Source organism: Pteropus vampyrus, unplaced genomic scaffold (assembly GCF_000151845.1).
Source record: "Pteropus vampyrus isolate Shadow unplaced genomic scaffold, Pvam_2.0 Scaffold38, whole genome shotgun sequence".
Lineage (NCBI taxonomy): Eukaryota > Metazoa > Chordata > Mammalia > Chiroptera > Pteropodidae > Pteropus > Pteropus vampyrus.
The window spans coordinates 3,987,502-3,994,594 of record NW_011888819.1 but is presented as its reverse complement, the minus strand read 5'-3'; the positions used below and the strand labels follow the sequence as shown (position 1 = coordinate 3,994,594).

The following is a 7,093-nucleotide window of genomic DNA, read 5'->3' as shown; positions in this document are numbered from 1 at the left end:
CTACTGTTGGTGATTGATTGTGATCAACTGAGTGTAAAATCTAGCTATGATGCCAGAGAGGAAGTGGGTATTAAGAGCTGGTAGTAGTAGAATTTGATCCAGGTGGGAGGGGAGGGACATTTCCTAAGGAAATGGCAGTTGAGGTGGCCTTAACCAGATGAGATGGGGGTGAACAGGGAGCAGTGCACATAACAGTGAAGCACACTGAGTCTGGAGTCAGCCAGGTGCCATTCCATACCTCTTTCTACTACCCACAAGCTCTTGTGATTCTGGGCCTGTTGTTCAATCCCTCTGTCCCAAAGACTTTATCTGTAAAACGGAAATAAGAGATTTCCTTATTTAACATGATTGTTAAGAGGATTAAATTAGATAATATGAAAAGCACTTAGCATGGTACCTAATATTCCATATAGCAGGTATTCAGTAAATACTAGATAGCACTGACGAAAAAGCAAAAATGAAGATCCAAGTGCAATGAGGGAAGAGGATATGCCATGGCCCTGTGGAAGTGTGATGAATAAAAAGAATGAACTACACAGTAGTTCCCCCTTGTCCATGGGGATATGTTCTAAGCTCCCAGAGGATGCCTGATATCTCAGGTAGTACCAAATCCTATATATATATATGTATATATGTACTATGTTTTTTTTTCCCTATACATATATACCTTTTCACTTAAAGGAAGCACTTTATGGCTTCTCTTTAGCATGTTTGAATTGCCAGCATTGCTACTTTTGTACTTTGGGGCCATTATTAAGGGTTACTTGGACACAGGCATTGCAGTAGTGAGATATTTGATCTGATAGCCCAGATGGCTGTTAAGTGACTAATGGGTGGGTAGCGTATACAGTTTGGATATGCTGAACGAAGGGATGACTCATATTCTGGGTGGGATGGAGCAGGACGGCAAGAGATTTCATCAGACTACTCAGAACAGCATGTAATTTAAAACTTATGAATTGTTTCTAGAATTTTCCATTTAAAAATTTCAGGCCGCATCTGACCAAGGATAACTGAAACTGTGGAAAGCAAAATGGTGAATAAGGGGGGATTCGTGTCTATTCCGCTTTTATTATAAAAGCTGCTGGCAACCACCGAAGGTTTTAAGTCGTGGCACTCCAGAGTCTCCGTCGGTCTCCCTCCCCACCTCTGTGCTACAGCCCACTCTCATTCTCTCGGACTTTTCATAAGGTCTTTCACATGATGTTCCTTTTTAGTAGACTGTTATTTCCACATGCCTTCTCCTACTTCCTTCAGATTTCAGCTGAAGTGTCACTACCTCAGAGAAGCCTTCCCAGACAACCCAACTAGACAAGCCCCTTATGATAGCTTCCCTGGTGTGCATGTTTGCTTTGCCTGATTATTGTCTGTCTCCTCCTGTATTTCCATGAGATGAGACATTGTCTGTTATTGCACAAAATTGTGTCCTCTACCATTAGCACAGTGGCTGGTCTAGAGTAGGTGCTTAATTCATTTTGGAAAATTATAGACAGAAAGGATGAAAGAGAAAGAGGGAGGAAAAAAGTGGAGAAAAATGAGGTGGGGTGGAGAGGTGATGAGCCCTACGCTGATTTGGAGACTACACAAGAAAGACATAACTAGTGTTCATTCCAAGCCTGGCTCTTTTCTTAACTGGTTGTGCAGTCTTGAGGAAGTCATTTCACCATTTTGGGCCTCATCATCCATAACTCTGAAATGAGAGAGGGGGATCTGTAGGGAGAGGATTGACTTAGAAATTACCTCAAAGTTCTCCCCATATTTCAGTTGTTATGCTTCCATGCTTATAGATCAATCAATGCCTGTTTGTCCTTTGTTTGCCCTGGTATTTGTTAAATGCTTGCTCTTCCCCCAAGTAAATGCCATTTTAAAAAATTATTTTCATATTACCTAATTCCCCATGAAATTTCAAATTATCATTCGATGAAAAGATCAACTATTGAGTTGATAGTAAATGTGCTTTTAAAAAGAAAACAAGCATTAATTTACTGATAGCTGGTGAACTTCACCTAACTGGCAGGTAAAATTCTCCTTAGAGAATTTAGGAGCAGAGAACATGAAAGAAGTAATGTTCTTGTTTGCAGTAAATTAGAACCAGGTAAAGGTAAATTTTTCTTTTTCTTCTTGGAAGAAAGTTTTGAGCACTATATTGTTATAAAGTACCTGAAGAAAGATGTCACTTTGGGAGAGTAATGAAGATGACGTGCTGGAAACACTGTGGGCTTCTCTGAATAGGTTTATTTGGCTGGGAATGACTGTGGTTTGAGCACAAGTGCAGTGTGGTGGTGGGCATATCAGAATAGAATGTTGAAATCAAGAGTATTCCAAAAAATAATCTGAGAAAATTATGAGGGATAAGTACATAATGCAGATCCCATTAAATACCTTAAATTCTATTCATAGGAGTTTAGAATTTATATGAGACACCAGGAAATTGTGTAGTTTTGAAAATAGAAAACTTTTTTTCCCCTCTTTTCTCTAAATTGCTGTGTGGGCACACTTTCCAGCACCTTCTCCACACCCATGAAGAAAAATAACCCATCCAACACAGAAATACCAAATCTGAGATGTTGTGAGAAGTCACTCAATTTAAACTCAGCTTTTCTCTGTGTTGCTTGTTTCACCCCCCTCATTACTCTGAATTCAGATTTAGAGTGAGTGGAAAAAATAAAAAATGATAAGATGTTCTAAAACCAAGTCCCTATTTATGTTCACCTGACAAAGCTGCTTATAGTGTCAGAGTGAAAGTGATTATAACACGTGACAGGTAGGGAAGGGACAGTATGATCATGGAGACTAGAACAGAGTTTAGAGGCACTCCCAAGATATTTTCTCTCTAGAACTTACCCTGTGCTCCCAGGACAGAGATTCTTACAAGCAAAACAATAGTGAAACCAACACCCAGCCAGCCACTCATTCATGAAGCAGTACTGACTATTATTCCTTTCACCATCTGCTGCTGATGTTTCTAATCATTTCATGATTTATTTTTACCCTTTGCACTCATTTTATACTTTATTAAGTACAGAACACAGGTCTGTAAATTTTTTTCTGCAAGTTGATGGGAGACTTGCTTTCTCTAGCATCCAAGTGGCCAATGCCCCCATAATTACTAAATGCAGAAGGCAATTCTCAATCCTCTATTTAGCATTCAACACTGTTAACACCTCCACCTTTTGTTCCTGAATCTCTCCTGGTACCTCTCATACTTTTTTGGCTGCTCTTCCTTTTTCTTTTCTTTCTTTTCTTTTCTTTCTTTTCTTTTCTTCTTTTTTTACAGATTGCAAGGAATTTGTCAGCTTACAATCCCTTATTTTTTATTTTTTACGCCTACAGCACCTGGTCTTCCTAGGTGGTCTCTCATCCAAGTACTAACCAGGCCCGACCCTACTTAACTTCCAAGATCAGACGGGATCAGGCTTGTTCAGGGTGGCATGGTCATAGGCTGGCTGCTCTTTCTTGTGTTCTTTATCTAGATCTTCTATTTGTTTCAATTCTGTTATTAGACTGTTTTTTATAGCATTTTATGTTCACGGATTAAACACGAGGTACAGAGATTTTCCATATACCCCCAGCCCCCACATACGCACAGCCTCCCCCATCACTGGCATCCCTCACAGAGTGGTACATTTGTTATAACTGATGAACCTACTTTGACACATCATCACTGAGTCCATAGTTTACCTTAGAGTTCACTCTTGGTGTTGTACATTTGGACAAATGTATAATCACATGTATCTGTCATTGTAGTACCATACAGAACAGTTTCACTACCCTAAAAATCCTGTCTTTCACCCGTTCATCCCTCTTTCTCCCGTAATTCCTGGCAACCACTGATCTTTTTACAGTCTTCACCATTTGAGTTCTAGAATGTCTTATAGTTAGAATCATACCAGGTGTAGTCTTTTCAAATTTACTTATTTTATTTAATAATATGCATTTGAGTTTCCTCCATATCTTTTCATGTTTTCATGGCTTGATAGTTTGTTGTTGTTGTTGTTGTTGTTCTGAATATCATTTCATTGCCCAGATGTACTGCAGCTTATCCACTAATCTACTGAAGGGTATCTTGGTTCCAAGTTTTGACAATCACAAGTAAAGCTGCTATAGGCATTGGTGTGCCAGTTTTTGTGCGGACATAAGTTTTCAACTTCTCTGAGTAAAAACCAAGAAACATGATTGCTGGATCACATGGTACTGTTGCAGAATCACCTCCCAAAATTCAGGTCCATGTGCCCGATGCACACACAGGTAAACCCAAAACACCAAGACACCAGTGCTTGGAGTCAGACGAAGGTTTATTTGATTTGGGCAAAACAAGAGGACAGGAGAGCAAGATCTCTCAAATTCATCTTTCCCAAAAGCAAAAGTAGGGAGTTTTTATGCAGCTCAGGAGTGGGGGTGGGGGGAGCATTCCAAAGAACTGAGAGAGAAGTCCATGTTTCTTTAGTCATAAATATCACTTTTTCACATCAGGCTCTTGGGCGCCAGCAGCTGGTTGCAGCTACCTTGGAGACATTCTTTCCTTCTGCAAAACAAACTCATAAATTCTCCTTGAAACCCTGAAGTTACCTCCTCCCGCTTGACAAAGAAACAGTACATCAGCAACACAAAATTATATTGTGAGAACAAAAGGAGTTGAGCAAGAGGAACAGTTAATATGTGAACAAAGGCCTAATTAAGAATCGAATTGTTTAATTCTAGCTGCCAAAAATCCTAGAGGCATTAAAATCACAAGGGGCTTGTCTACAATATGTTCAATTAATTAAACAAGGAGGCCATTAGACCGAGGTGGCACTAATGCTGTGGTAGCTTAGGTAAGCAAAGCCAAATCTAATCCTGCAAATGGTTCAAGATTATGAAATCAAAAACCACTAAGGACAACCAACCACAAACAGCTAATGAGACTTTAAGCTATACACAGTCAGATGATCTCCTTTCTTTGCTTCTGCAACTCCTCTCTAGAAGTCTTTTCTCTAGCCCCTGCCAGTGAAGTGCCCCTAACTATGTCCAGTTGGGTGCTGCCCTATTTGAATAGATTTTTGCTCAAATAAACTTAAAAATTTTTTAATATGCCTCTGTTTATCTTTTAACAGATGTGATACTGTGATACTATAAGAAACATATATTTGGTCTTGTCCCTGGTTCCTTTCCCAGAGCTCCTAAAATCCTAATAGTTTACAGAGTAAGGAGTGTCTCTTGTATGCTAATGAGATGACTGGTGGCTGGGGGCTAAATAACTTCAGGATGGGGGCTGGTCACCCAAAGACCTAAGCACAATTAGAGGATCGGACTTTCAATCCCACCCCCAACCTCCTAGGAGGAGAAAGGGAATAGAGTTTGAGTTGATTACCAATGGTTAATGACCTCATCAATCATGCCCAGGTAAGGAAACCTTCACAAAAACCCCTGAACCACAGAGACCTTCCAGGTTGGTAAACACATTCACACTCTGGGAGGGTGGCACATCCCAACACAATGGGGACAGAAGCTCCTGCGCTCAGGACACTTACAGACCTCGCCCTGTGTACCTCTTCATCTAGCTGTTCATTTGTATTTTTTACAATGTCCTTTAAAATAAACAGGTAATAATAAGTTAAGCGTTTCCCTGAATTCAGTGAGCCATTCTAGCAAATTATCAAACCTAAGAAGGGAGTTGTGGGAACTCACAACTTTGTAGCCAAGTTGGAATAAAAAGTACAAACTGCCAGTTATAAAAAAAAAAGTCACAGGGATGTAATGTATCACATAGGGAATATAGTCAATAATATTGTAATAATGATAGATGGGGCCAGATGGATACTAGACTTATAGTGGTGATGACTCTATAAGGTATATAAGTACCTAATCACTATGTTGTACACATAAAACTAATATAATATTGTATGTCAACTGTAATTAAAGTGTAAATTAAAAATTTTTTTAAAAGTCATTGCCAAACCCAAGGTCATCTAGATAACATCTTCTATGTTATCTTCTAGGAGTTTTATAGTTTTGCATTTTTCATGTAGCTTTGTGATCCATTTTGTGTCCATTTTTGTGTAAATGTAAGAACTGTGTCTAAATCAGCAGTTCCCAGCATTTTGGCACCAGGGACTGGTGCTTCTATGACAATCTAATGCCTGATGACCTGAGGTGGAGCTGAGACAGTGATGCTAGCACTGGGGAGCAGCTGCAAATACAGATGAAGCTGCGCTCACTTGCCCGCAGCTCACCTACTGCTGTGCAGCCTGTTCTGAATGGGCCACTGACTAGTAGTGGTCCATGGCCTGGGAGTTGGGGATCCTTGGTTTAGATTATTATTATTATTATTTGGGGGCATGGGTCTTCTACTTCTTACTGCATTTATTTCTTTAGATTTATTTCTAGATAAATATTCATCTTTTTTTTTTTTTCTGATTGATCTCATTCATTCATTGTCATGGCTTCTCCTGTCTTCTAGAAAGGTACTCAAGTACCAGTCCATGGACTAGTTGCAACAGAATCAACAGAATCCAATAAGGGGGCTTATTAGAAATACAGCTTCCTCGGTGTCCTTAGGATTAAAACTTCTGGGACTCAGAATTTTAACATAATTTTTAGCAGAGAATCATATTTAAGGATGCATATTTAAGGGGATCTGAGGAGCAATCTTGGTAATCCTTGTTCTAGGAGATGCTGAACAAATTTACATTTATTTCTTTAATCAATCCTGAGGGTTTCCTGAGTTCTGCGTGCACCTCCAACAGAGGAACATCCCCTTAGCCTTGACCTTGAACAAGCCATTTAGCCTCTCTTAGCCTATTTTCTCATCTGTAAAGTGAGAACGATAACATTTTCTCCCTTCCAGAGTTGTTGGGGGAATTAGATATTGCACTATTCTGACTTCACCACTGAGAAAGCACTCAATAAAAAACAGCTGTTATTTTCCGTCCTCCCGTAACACTTATCATGTGGTATTAGAGGGGACTCTCTCTGTCCTCAAAACTGTGAGCTTGTCAGCAGCAAAGACACGATCTCGTTCATCATTGTCTGCCAGCATCGACACATTATAGCCATTTGACAAATGCCTTGACTAGGTGTTGAAAAAATAACTGAGTGAATCGATTCTTCACAT

General features: G+C 39.6%; 1 pseudogene; it reads right to left on the bottom strand.

Moving 5' to 3' along the window:
* Nucleotides 1-3,324: 3,324 nt before the first annotated feature.
* LOC111738439 lies at nt 3,325-3,443 on the bottom strand (annotated as a pseudogene).
* Between the last annotated feature and the right edge of the window lie 3,650 nt (nt 3,444-7,093).